The sequence below is a fragment of the Falco punctatus genome, assembly GCF_963210335.1.
Source record: "Falco punctatus genome assembly, chromosome: 3".
Taxonomy (NCBI): Eukaryota; Metazoa; Chordata; class Aves; order Falconiformes; family Falconidae; genus Falco; species Falco punctatus.
In genome coordinates this window covers 11,059,419-11,071,615 of record NC_137582.1, presented here as the reverse complement: position 1 = coordinate 11,071,615, position 12,197 = coordinate 11,059,419, and the positions used below count along the sequence as shown (strand labels likewise).

General features: G+C 42.3%; 1 protein-coding gene and 1 long non-coding RNA gene across 4 annotated transcripts in view; one reads left to right on the top strand and one right to left on the bottom strand.

Moving 5' to 3' along the window:
* The window catches only part of BASP1 (brain abundant membrane attached signal protein 1), a 51,898-nt gene that overhangs the window by 38,078 nt on the left and 1,623 nt on the right, over positions 1-12,197 (top strand). Inside the window, exon 1 of one of the 3 annotated variants that reach the window (XM_080377792.1) lies at positions 7,078-7,199. The exons of the other annotated variants lie outside the window; for them this stretch is intronic. The gene's annotated coding sequence lies outside the window, so the exon portion shown is untranslated. Of the gene's footprint in view, positions 1-7,077; positions 7,200-12,197 lie in introns of those variants that run through there. 3 annotated transcript variants of the gene reach the window in all.
* On the bottom strand, positions 7,330-12,191 carry LOC308059851. Its single transcript, XR_013926457.1, has 2 exons — positions 9,638-12,191; positions 7,330-9,531 (listed from the first exon to the last, which is right to left on the bottom strand). It is a non-coding gene; the product is annotated as an uncharacterized lncRNA (long non-coding RNA).

Here is a 12,197-nt window from a genome sequence, read left to right as displayed (position 1 = left end):
AGTGAGTTTAAATTTGATAGCTCTAAGATGGACAGATTTCCTACTGATACTTAAATGGAAAAGAAAAACAAGTTATTTTATTGAATGGAGATAGGCACCTGATCACCTTTCTTGTTTTCTAGTTTTCATTTCATTCCTGCTGCATTGTTTGTTTGTTTTTTTTGGGGGTAGCTGCTGGCTTGGAATGGTTCTGGCTGAGTAATTATTAAATCAGATTTCTGCCTTTCCTAGTTTGAATATAAATCTTTTAGTGCATTTCGTGGATGGCACTAGTTGCTCACTTTATGTCCTGCCAAATGGACTTGGCCTCCAGTCTTACGTAACCTTCCCTCTGGCAGAGCTGGTCAGCCAACCCAATATAACCTGAACCAAAACCAAGTAAAAGAAAAGAGAAAGTAGAAAAGAGCAAGTACAGTCAGTGAAGATGTCAGAAAGAAACTTAGGCAATCCCTCTAGATCTGGGAGTCCTGAATCCATGGTGACACGTCCAACAGCTTAACACATGGCATGGTATGGCTTATTGCCTGGCATAGCTCTTACTTTGGGATTATTAGAACCACTTTACATTTTCAAAGTGGAAAGCTTTTTCAAAGTAAACCATTATCATGTTGGCACACAAGACAAAACTCTGCAATAGAGACTGGTTTTATTCTGCAGCCCCCTCTGTGACCTTGCACCACTGACACCAGAAAGCAAACTCTGCCTCTTCCCTGTCAGCCATCTATGACACATTCTGAACCTGTGTTAGCTGATTTCCGAAATACGGCACCGAAGGAGTGCAGTAGGCTCCACGTGACAGCAGTCATTGATGCATACCTATGGTTCTTCTGGGTCAAGAAATATAGCTCTCATTTCTCAAGTTTTGGAGAATACTGCCGGTCTTAATGAAATAGTGCCTAAGATGTCTTGGTATCTTGAACAGGCATTAAAGGAGTGTAAACGAGTAGTCGTTAAAAAGATGGAGATAGGTATCTCCACAAAGATACAAATAGAAATCAGCTGCTTAATGCTCTTTGCTTGCCAGTGATTGTTGTGTTCTCGTTCGATAATCCTCCCGCAGTGACTAAAGTGAGACTGGTAGGCTGGTAGGCCTAGCAGTTTGAATGTAATGCTTTGTTTAAAAAATGGAGGGAGGAAGGAAAAAAAAAGTCAAAATCCAGTATAAACATGCATTCTAAATAAGATCAAAAAAGAAAGTCTGGAACATGAGATTTTGTTTTAAAATCCCACGTATTGTGCTAGTGTGAGAACCAGGAATGACCAAAGCGACAAATTTGATGTAATAGACCAAGCTACGGCCTGGTGGAAAATGTATATGGCACAAATGAGCGTCAGGGAACATGAATGTAAAACCTTTATCAGGATGTTGATCTTTCAGGCTTGCATTTCTGTCATTTCTTCTGAGCGTGTCTTTACTGCAAGACATTATTGCGACAGAGCTGTGAGAAGCTGAGAGCTGATAAGGTGCTGACACTGATACTGTGGTCATGAAGGAGTTCTTTTCTTAACAAAATGAAAAATACTTGTAATTCAGCCCAAAGTCTTGCAGGTTTAATTACAGGTAGTTTTGACGTTATCCAAAACATGACTGGGCTTGTATACGTTGACTTCAGTACAGAATTTTTCATTTGAAGTGAAACTTCCTACACAAGACTAAAAGTCAAAAGTTGTTATTTCAAGGAGAAATGCAACAGCTCTTCAGGAAATCAGCCTAAAATACCCTGTACGTGCTGCTGAGGTGGTAAGTAGGTTTTGTGTTGGTTGCTTGCAGGAGCTTAAATTCCACCAGAGGCATGATGTGTAATACTGTCCTGAAGATGCAAGCGTACTCAACTTTCTAATGCAATGTTAAACTTGTAGGTATTTTCAGAATAATATTCAAATTACTAATTTGACTGTCATTAGCAGTTGTGTATTAACTGGAGGATGAAATTGGTTTAATCCCGTGACTCTTGCACGTACCTTCATTTCTGAGGAATGCTGTTGCAGTGTTCAGGGCTGAGGTTGCTGGGAAGGTGGGCACATCGCCAGCAACTGAAGCAGCTGCATGTTCTGTGATGGACATTTGTGAGAAGAGGACTGTGGTTATTCTTTTAAAATCAATCAACCTTTTCTAATGTCCAAACCTGAAGTTGCGGTACCTCCTGGAGCATCAAGGGGATGTTCAGTCATTTTGTTTTGAGAAAAAACAGGGAAAAGCTATTGCTGCACCTTCATATAGAGCTGAAACTGATAAATGCAGATAGACAATGTGTTAATTAGATCCGTTACTTGGATAGGTAATGGAATAAAGGAATCAACAACAAATACTTAAATTGCTTATCTTTTGTTTTGCTGAGCAAACTAGATACTATATATTTTGGAAGGAAGCTCCTGCAATGTTCTCATGAACACCACAACACACACTGCACTGGAAAGTGCTGCGTTATGTGGAAGGCTTCCCTGTTTTCTTCCTTTCTGTGGTATAATTGTGGAGTCATGTGTTGCAGTCAGAAATGGTGCGTTACAGTGCATGTGGCTTGCATTTAAAAAAGAAACCCAAAATTTAGAATTGGATTTGGTTCATAATTATAAATGTGGTTTCATTGCCTGTAGTGAGGACGTCATGCAAACAGAAGAAAGAAAATACATAGTCTTAAGGATTGCCATGATCTATCATAGGTCTGAGCTGTCTGTTAAAAGTCCTGTTCCTAGCTACAGGACATTTCTTACAGCTGGGGTATATGCCCAGTGCTTTTTCCAGTGAGCAGCACCATAAGCAGCCTAGAGATGGGGAAGAAAATGTTGAAGAATTTAGCAGTCACTTGGAGAACCCATTTTCAAAGTAAAACTGGTAGTTCCAAGATCTCAAAGTTAATGTATCCATTTCTTACGGCATACTCTAATTTATATTCAAAGGACAGTCTCAACTTTGGTTAAAACTCGTTTGACCTGTTAAATGGGTGTTAAAGTAATACCTTTTTTTTTTTAAAGTGTGGAATGTCGAACAGATATAATGTAAACGTAGATCTCCATAAATAATTGTCCCCAGTGACAGTTCCCTAGTTAAATACCCTAAGACCTGTTTCAAAAAGTGAATGTGGCTCTCCATGTCATTGTTAAGGAAATGGCAGGTGAATTTTCTATTTATGCAAACAGTAACCGAGAACCTTTGCTCCTGAAGAAAAAATGTAAATGAGGATTGTACGTAATTTTTTTTTTCCAAATAGAAAAAAAGAATTTGAAATATTTTCACGTGCCTCATACTGTTACGGTTTTTGTTCAGGAAGAGGCTAGCGAAATGCAAGCTGCAGGTGTTAAGCTTGAAAAAATTCGCTTTCCAGTGTACAGGAATGAGGTCTTCCCACATCTGCTCTTCACTAGGACTGCAGCATGGAGGAGGCTAATGTTTTTCATCGCTTTCTAGCATCTGACTGTTACATTTTTGGAGTGTCTTTTTTGGAGGCACATAAAACAGCTCAGGGGTCTGGCAAGCCAAGCATGTTCATGGTATTGAGATCCATGACAGAGATAGCGCTGGAGGGACGAAAGTCAAGCAAAATGTGAATTAGAAGGAAATTGTCCCATTATCTAGGCTTTTATCACCTTTCATGTTTTTGTAATTAGAGATGGTGGTGGTGTCTTAAGAATTTGAGGGAGGCAAAAAGTGGCTGGCCGCGATTGGAATAATATGTGTGGAATCTCGACTCTCCCTTGGCTGTGCATGTTCCTGGGACCTGAACAGTCTGAAAGATGTGGGTAGTAACCACCTCTGAAATTTACATAATTCCCTATTTAGGAAGTGAATTCTAGGATACAGATTAGAAAGCTTTTGGCTAGCGTAAAATATTTATTAAACTGCTTCCCTGGGAGTCATGCACAAACCCCAAAGTGATGTGGCAACTTAAGAAAGAATAAAGGAGGAGGTACGTGCTTATATTTTTGGCTGAGACTTTCAGGTTATTTTGTAGCCTTCAAACTGTTTCTGCAAGAGGCATTCTTCTAAAATTAATCTCAGTCTCTGCAAAGCAGGTGTTTACAGCAGAGTTTCCCCTTCCAACCATGTGCCTAACAATAGCGTGATTAAGATCTCAGTTTGGGGCAGGCTGACTTTTGGCTGCATGTGTGTACCTGCATGAGCAAGTCTGCAAGCTGCTTTTATTATTCAACAAAAAGAACATATGCAGTTAGTCTGAATATAGGAGGAATGCTTTGAACATGAACTGGGTCTCAACCAGGGAGACCGAACGGGGCAGATGAGGCAAACAGAAATTGATGGCAACATTTTTCATTTAAGCAATCAGAGCGCTGGATGAACTGAACGCAAAGCTGAGAAACACATACACTGCACTGTAAGAATAATCTATGTTATGCTTCTTCTGTGTTGTTCAGTTTTTAATATGGCTTGTGTTTCTGCTACAAACAGTGCAAAACAGCCTTGCAGGAGCTGCCTTGGATGAAAGTGGAGGCACTGGCAGTTGTATCTATGCAGCTGGGCAATGTAGTGTTGTGTTGGATCACTGGGGAAAAAAATAATTGTGGCAAAACAGTGTGATTCTGATTTGCAACCAGCAATAAGGAAGTATCAAATAAAGCTAACACGAAAATGGATCAGCTATAGAAAATCATCTAAGGAGAACAGGGGTGATGTTATTTCTATCCATATGAGCTCATCTAATAAAAGATGTATCTGCCTACAAAGCGCAGCCTTACCCAGGCTGAGTGGGGAGCTGCACAGAGCAGAGCATTTCTGCCATGCTGTTCATTGACTCGGGAAGGCAAGAACTGGTCCGTGTTCTGCTCGTGTTTTCTGCGAGATGGCTTTGTAGCTGGAGAAGCTAAGGCGTATTGGCTTAAAGAAGTGAGGTGTAATACAGTTGGGAGCATGCTCCTACAGAGCAGCTCTGCAGCAGCACACAGGTCAGTGCTTCACTGAAGTGTCTTTAATATAAGGTGACACACACAGAGACTGCATGAGGCAGTATCTTGATGTATTTGTTTCTGCAGACTCTCCTAAAGCTCTCACTACAGTAGTGCTGGTGTCTGACCACAGTCAGACTGGGTAGTGGACCTTCAGTCACTACGTGTCTCACGGTTCTTTAGCTGTACAGTTCTCCAAGTCAGGCGGCTGCAAGTCCAAAGTCTTTCACAGTTGCTTTCAATGCAACCTGCAAAATCTTCATCACTCTTTGATAAAAAAATGGATTACATTTATTCAAGGATTCTGCCTGGCTAGCTAGCTTTTTGCCACACAGGGTACAAAGATGAATTACACATGTGAAGTACCTGTGGTTTCAGGTTAGTGGTAATTGAATGGATAATTTTGGCAAAACCTTTGCCTGTAATGAAACTGCTGGTCTTCATTCCTGTGCTGTTCTTGGAAAATTAATTAATACTTACCTCAGAGCTCAAGTATTTCACATGAATCATAGTAATAGCTCAGGTACAATTTTTTAATTTCCTCTCAAAATAATTGTCATGTGATTATTAACTTTTCTGATAACTTCCTGTATTATTAGTAGTTTTGCTTCTCAAGTACTTACTCATGTACAAGCTCTTCAATAGCCAGGTAGAATTTTATATCAGCCTGCAGTGTGCTTAGGTTATTGTAACTCTCATAATTGGAGTCTATCATCAATGATCATAATTTAGATATAGTAATGAAATGATGACAAAAATGCCAAATATCATTTTACCCTATTAAAAAAAGAACATAATCATTCCCATTTTTGTGTGGTGCACATGTCCCTAGGAATTTTGAAGTAATATAAAAATTTAAGTTCCTTTTTTCTTTTTCTTTCAAAGAAATTTTCATCAAAAGTATTCTACTTCTTACCAAAGGAAAATAGATCTGAAATTTGTCTGAGAGTTAACGCTTACCTGGTAATATTATTTCTTAGAATTCCTTTATCGGCTGCATATTAAAAGAAAATGAGACAGTACCAAAACTGGAATTGGCTTCTTTTAAAGACCAAGGTTAGAAAATCAAGTGAGCCCAATTTCTGTGTTTGAAGCATTCATTGTTCTTTCACTCTACACTCCTTCATTAAATCCTGAGATTCATGAGGCTTTGGGGAAGAAGAGGATGAACAGTAGTTACAGGGCTGTCCACATGCTGAGGGAAAGGGAAAAAACTACTTGTATTCCATGAAGAAAACAGCACAAATGCCAAGCTGAGATGTTCCCAGTTTATTATCGTGTGTCTCATAGCAATAAACAGGCTAAATTGTTCAGTGTTGAGGACTCGGCTTGAACAACCAAGGGCATGGGGAGACCACAGATCGTGTGTTGTTGTGTGCATCTAATGAACTAGCAGTTTTGTTACTCCTGGATGTAACTACCGTGTGAAGGTGGTGTGCTGCTCAGAGCCCACACGTGGCGTTGCAGGAGGTGCTCGACCCCTCAAGGCACAGCTGTGTGCCACCCCCTGCCATCTCTGCCGAAGAGAGATGTGTCAGGTGTGTGCCTCCTGCTGCCTCTCGCCCACCAGCACCGCAGCCCGCCCGGCTGTGGGAGAGCTGGTTCCCATCGCTGCTCTGAAACATAGGGAACACGGAACAGGAGCATAGGGTAGGGCAGGAAAGAGGGAAGGAGAAAGGGAAAAGAAGAAAGGGAAAGGGAAAAGAAGAAAGGGAAAGGGAGAGGGAGAGGGAGAGGGAGAGGGAGAGGGAGAGGGAAGGGGTAGGGGAAAGGGAAAGGGAGAGGGAAGGGGAAAGGGAAAAGGGAAAGGGAGAAGGAAAGGGAAAGGGAGAGGGAAAGGGAAAGGGAAAGGGAAAGGGAAAGGGAAAGGGAAAGGGAAAGGAAAGGGAAGGGAAGGCAGGGGAGAGGAGAGGAGAGGAGAGGAGAGGAGAGGAGAGGAGAGGAGAGGAGAGGAGAGGAGAGGAGAGGAGAGGAGAGGAGAGGAGAGGAGAGGAGAGGAGAGGAGAGGAGAGAGGGGAGGGGAGGGGAGGGGAGGGGAGGGGAGGGGAGGGGAGGGGAGGGGAGGGGAGGGGAGGGGAGGGGAGGGGAGGGGAGGGGAGGGGAGGGGAGGGGAGAGAGGAGGTCACTACTACTGAAGTGTGAAGAGGCTTGAACATGAGTGAGACCTAGCCATTTCTGTTCTGTTAATTACAAGTAACATCAGAAGAAAAGGAAGATGTGCAAGGGTAATTGAGAAAGAACAGAAAAACATGATTTTGTTGCTACAAGACAAGACTAGCAAGTCTTAATTCTACCTAGGGGTATGCTACCGACACCTTCTAACATTAACATGGTAAACTGATTGACCTGGGCTGGTGAGATAGGAGGTCTCTGAGTGTGTGTGTGTGCATAATGGGAAGTGTGAAATTGCATATTTTGAGAAGTAGTAAGTTCTTTTTTTTTTTTTCTTTCATAAAAGTTTCAGAAAATCTTTTGAAAATCATGGCTGAAAATTCCTTGTTTCCTTAAGTTCCTATATATGTCCCTTATTAACTTGGTTTTGTTCTTGTTTTTTGTTTTTAAAAGGACGTGCAGGGTGAATCAATGACGTTCAGAGATGTAATGGCTTCTTCAAGATCTTTTTATTTATTTTGAGCAGCTGGAGAGTGGGGTGGTTTCTGGGATTGGTATTTCCTTTGATTGGGAGTGTTGAAACCCTGCCCTGGGAGAGATGTGCATTTTACAGCACTTGTCTGCAGGCGATGTGAGATAACTCATGCGTGGGAACAGGCTTGTGCAAAGGCTACTCTGGCCTGAGCCACCACACGTGCCTACCTTGCACTGAAGGCAGTGGAATTTCAGAAGATGCCTATTGTCTTCCTGAACTCGTTTTTCTGGATGCGGAGCAGGCTCCCCCCACACTTTGCATGAAGTTGAACAGGAGCTTTGGAAGTTTAGCTTTGGCAGGCAGGCTGTTGTAATATCCAGGTGATACCTGTGGGTTTGTCCTTTCCTGATGCGCTGTTCTCTGTGCTGAGAATGAGGGTGATAGCAAGTCCATTCTTGTAACAGTCAGACCCTTTCATGGGGTGTGAAAGCGTATGCTAAATGAAACACCTAGAAATTTATAAGCACATAAGAAATCTAATTGGGCAGACAAATCTTTACTGACAAAAGAGAGAAATAGTAAGAGTCTAATTCTAGGGTCTTTTTCAATATAGAAGCACAATTTGAAATATAAATCTTTGCAATAATACTTCTTTTCCCAAACTGTACAAAAGTATATGCTGCCCATGTTGCAGGGACTCATCGCCATCAAGTCAACTCAGTCTTCAGGTGTAAAATCTGAAATGTTCTGTGAGTTCTTTTTCCTGCTGTATTATGGTCTTATGGACATTAAATCTTTTTTTGACACTGTTATCCCAATAGATTCTGATTATCATGAATATTCAGTTTTCAAAATGCTTAATGTGCTCTAGCTGACCTGTAGATGTGATATTTTGCAGTACAAATTTTGTCAGATTATTTCTTTTATACAATAAAAAAAGATACCTGTTCAAGCTCTCCAGTTCTCTTTGTGCTTTCTGCAGGAGAATGGAAACTTTAGGATGAGCACAAGGAACAGCAGCTCTTAGAAACTGCAGAAATCGTTGCTCCTGTTGTAGTATTCTCCACAGTGGTCTCTGAGTCTGTTTCTTCTTCCATGACAAGAGCAATTGTCAAAGGACACTGAGCATGCTGAGAAGTAGATGAAGTCTATCATAACTTCGGAGCGTTACATTTAACCTTGCTTTTCTGATGCACTGGCTGGTTCATCAAAGTTCTGTGAAAATAACTGATATTTTGCAACTTCTTGTATAAAATCTGCTTCTAGACTGTCTGCCTCTAGACCCTTTTCTGTCCGGTAGTGAAGAGGCACAGCCATCAAGTGCTGTGCCATTTTGCAGAAATGATGCTCAGCGCCGTAATTTTGAAGGATCTCTGTTTTGGATATGCTTGCTACAAAGTGCTTTGCAGTCAGCTGGTAGCTGCTAGAGCTAGTTCAAAACTACTACTGTCAGTAGTAGTGCAAATAACTGAAGCCATACTGGGTTTTAGCCTGTGTGGTAAACAGTTGTAGGCAATTTTTTTTTTCCCTGGGTCTGTCATTCGCAGGAGGTAGATGCAGTGGTTATGGGGGTTAGAGAGAGGCAGGGAAGGTGGGAGAGGCTGAGCAACAGAGCCAGGGCCATCAGTCTCACTGAGACGGACAGGGTGTCTCCTTTTTGTTAGGCTTTAGCCCTTTGGTGGCGGGGAGCAAAAAGGTCTGTACTCTTGCAAGTGTTACTATGTGGGTAGTAATACAGAGTGGATTTAGCACCGTATGAATAGATACCTCAGTGCCTTCACGCGCTTTGCTGTCTGTTTCACTCCTGAGACATTTCACTGCGATCCACTTTCCTGTGGCACCAGGCAGGGTTATCTCTGCAAGAATATCCAGCATAGTCACAGAGGTGTTTAAGTGACTTGATCCACATGCTGCTTTTCTTCCAGGTATAGCTGGCTGTAATTTCAAAATACTCTTAAAGGTCTGCTTTGTGTCTGCTGCACAGTTGAGACAGGGACTACTAGATCAGCATCTGTCTGAGGCAGTGGAGCACGTAGGGGCTGTTCCTGGAGAATGTGACAGGGGAGCCCAGATATGTTATCAGGAGGGTGGGGAGGCGAGGAGTGTTTGTAATTCAGAGGTGGGGGGAAAGGAACATCCTAAGGTTGCTACCTGCAGTGCTGTGCGATGACCCTGATGATTGCTGTGCTTTCGCGTGATAGCCTGGCATAGCTGTTATGATGATGATCTAGGTGGCTTTCAGATAAGGAGATGTGAGATTTGGTCTCACAAAGAGCAATTCTATTCTGTTATAAAGTAGATGAAACTATGCTGGAAGGTGGCAGTCCATTTGTAGTAGTAAATATTTACTAATAGAGCGTGATGATAGTCTCTGAACCTCTTCCCCATCTTCTGCTCCAGTATCTTGAGCCAGCTGGCTGTGATGCGAATTAAGACACAGCAATTTCACAGTATACCTCTGAGCAAAGACAGTGCATGTTTCTTTTCATAGTTTGGGAGCACATTTTTCATATGCATGCTTCTCTGCTAATTAAAGGTCCTTTGGCATACTCATTCTGTGGCCAGCTGAATCTGAGGTTAAAAGCTTTTTGTGGAAGAAAATATAAACTGTGGTGAGTTACCACTATCCATGAAATAGAAAAATCTGGAAAAATACAGAAGACATAGCAAATGAAACTAGTCTGTCGGCACCTGGGCTTTGCTGGGAAACAAATGCAGGCTTAATTAGGGATTGCAAATTGGGATACACACATTATTTCACTATAAATCTGATCCTGCTGACTTGCAAAAGCCCTTTCAAAGTGTTTGGTGTTAACTGTACATAAACAATAAGCTGGCACAATATTTATGGAGTATCAAAAAGCCTGTAAATTTGTCAGATAACAAACTAATGTCCACAGCCTGCCCTAAATACCTAAAAAGCTGGTGTCTCTGCCATAAAGGTAGAGATTAGATTGCTCAGCTGTGGCTCTGTGGAAGTTAATCCTTTTATTGCTGTTCCCCATAAAAATTCAGACAGCAAAGTAGTGTTTCAGTAACATTACCATTTTGCAGTGCTGTGTGCTAACCCTTCAACAGTATCTGCAAATTGTTATTCTCTCTGAAAGCTGAGATCGGAAAGGTCTCTGCTGACCGTAATATCTCATTTTTGCCAAACTTGTGGAAAGCCTGCTCTTGGGCTGGGCCTGCGCCTTCTGTCTGTGTTACCAGAAATTCTGCTGAGAGGCAGCTAGTTCTTAGTGGTACTTAAAATTATTTAATATTCAGCCCTCAGTGAGCACTCCTATGAATTTTTACTGGTTTTTATTCACAGCTTTGGCAAGTGTGTGAAAAATAGAGGGCCTGTAAGTCTATCTAACTTTGCAAAACAGAAAATTGGAATGATTCATCTCTCCTGAAGAAGGTCTTAAATTAAACATTTGTTTGATAGTACTGTGAAAAACAATCACCTTCTTGTATTTTCAAATAGTACAAAACTAGGAAGTTGTTTTTTTCCTTAACCTTTAACTGATTATGATTGATATGTTTGTTGTATTACCAGAAGTGTAATTTTTTAGCCAGTCATAGAGGTTCATTAATGATCCAATGTATCTGTAAGTGTCTCCTACTGTTTTAATAGACAAAGTTTGCTTTGCAGTACTGTGAAATATTTTGTATATTCTTAGTTAAGACTCCCACACAAAAGGTGTACTTGATCGCTTGTAATGCTTGAACATTGTGAGCAGACGCTACAAAGCATGCACCCCTCTTCCCCCCCACCTATTTTTTATTGCGTTATGCCTCGTGCCACTTGTAAGCTTGTTGTTAGAAGTGCCTTTCTTTGCTTCTGTTGCCTTAAGGAATGGTCATAGGCTTGCTGTGTTTACAGCTCTGTTTCCCATCCCGCTGTGGGGGACGGTGAGGCGCTGCTCTGTGCAGGAATGAGGGGCTCCTGGCGGGTGATCCCTGTGGGAGCTGCGGGGTGGGAAGGGGCTGAGTGGGGCTTTGTGTGTGGGAATGTCCCCACTCTGGAGCTGCTCCTGCTTCTGGGATTGCTGGAGTTTGGTACCCGCACCCCTCCGGGTGAGGGAGGCACATGCCCCTGGCCTCGGGGTACCATCAGCCCTGCGCACGGGCTGTACCTAACAGTGGGAGCTGGCCATGTGGGTAACAGGTGGCGACAGCAGGATCAGTAGATGTGGTCTTCTGCATCAGCCTTCTCACTGTGTCTAGGCTTGCTATGGTTTTTCCAAACCTTAATGAAAAGCTTGTTCATAGACTTTGCTAGAGTGATAGTGGACTTCGTGTTAAGCAGGGGTGGATTCCATTTGTGCCCAATCTGAATATAAATACAGCTTTTTTCTACTTCCACCCTTTACATCCCTCTCTCAGGACACAGGAGGTTAGTCCTCCATCACCTTGTTTCTCCCTCCCCTCCCTGCAAAGTAAGGAGGGTTAGAGGGGTTTGGAGAAGGACTGTTCGTAGGGGAATGTGGCAGAAGGGGGTTTGCTGGCTGAAGTGCTGCAGGGCTGACCAGAACGTAAGCTCAGCAGCAGTGGTACTCAGCAGCATCACTGTGTTCAGCTGGTAGTGTCTGACCAAACCTGATGTAGTCTCCTTTTCAGGAGCCAGCATTAATTTTTCTCTTGCGCCTCAGCTGATGCGATTTTGATTCTCTCAGTGGTAAATGCTGGGCATTGGGTAACCGCCTCCTTCTTTTTTCTGTTATAG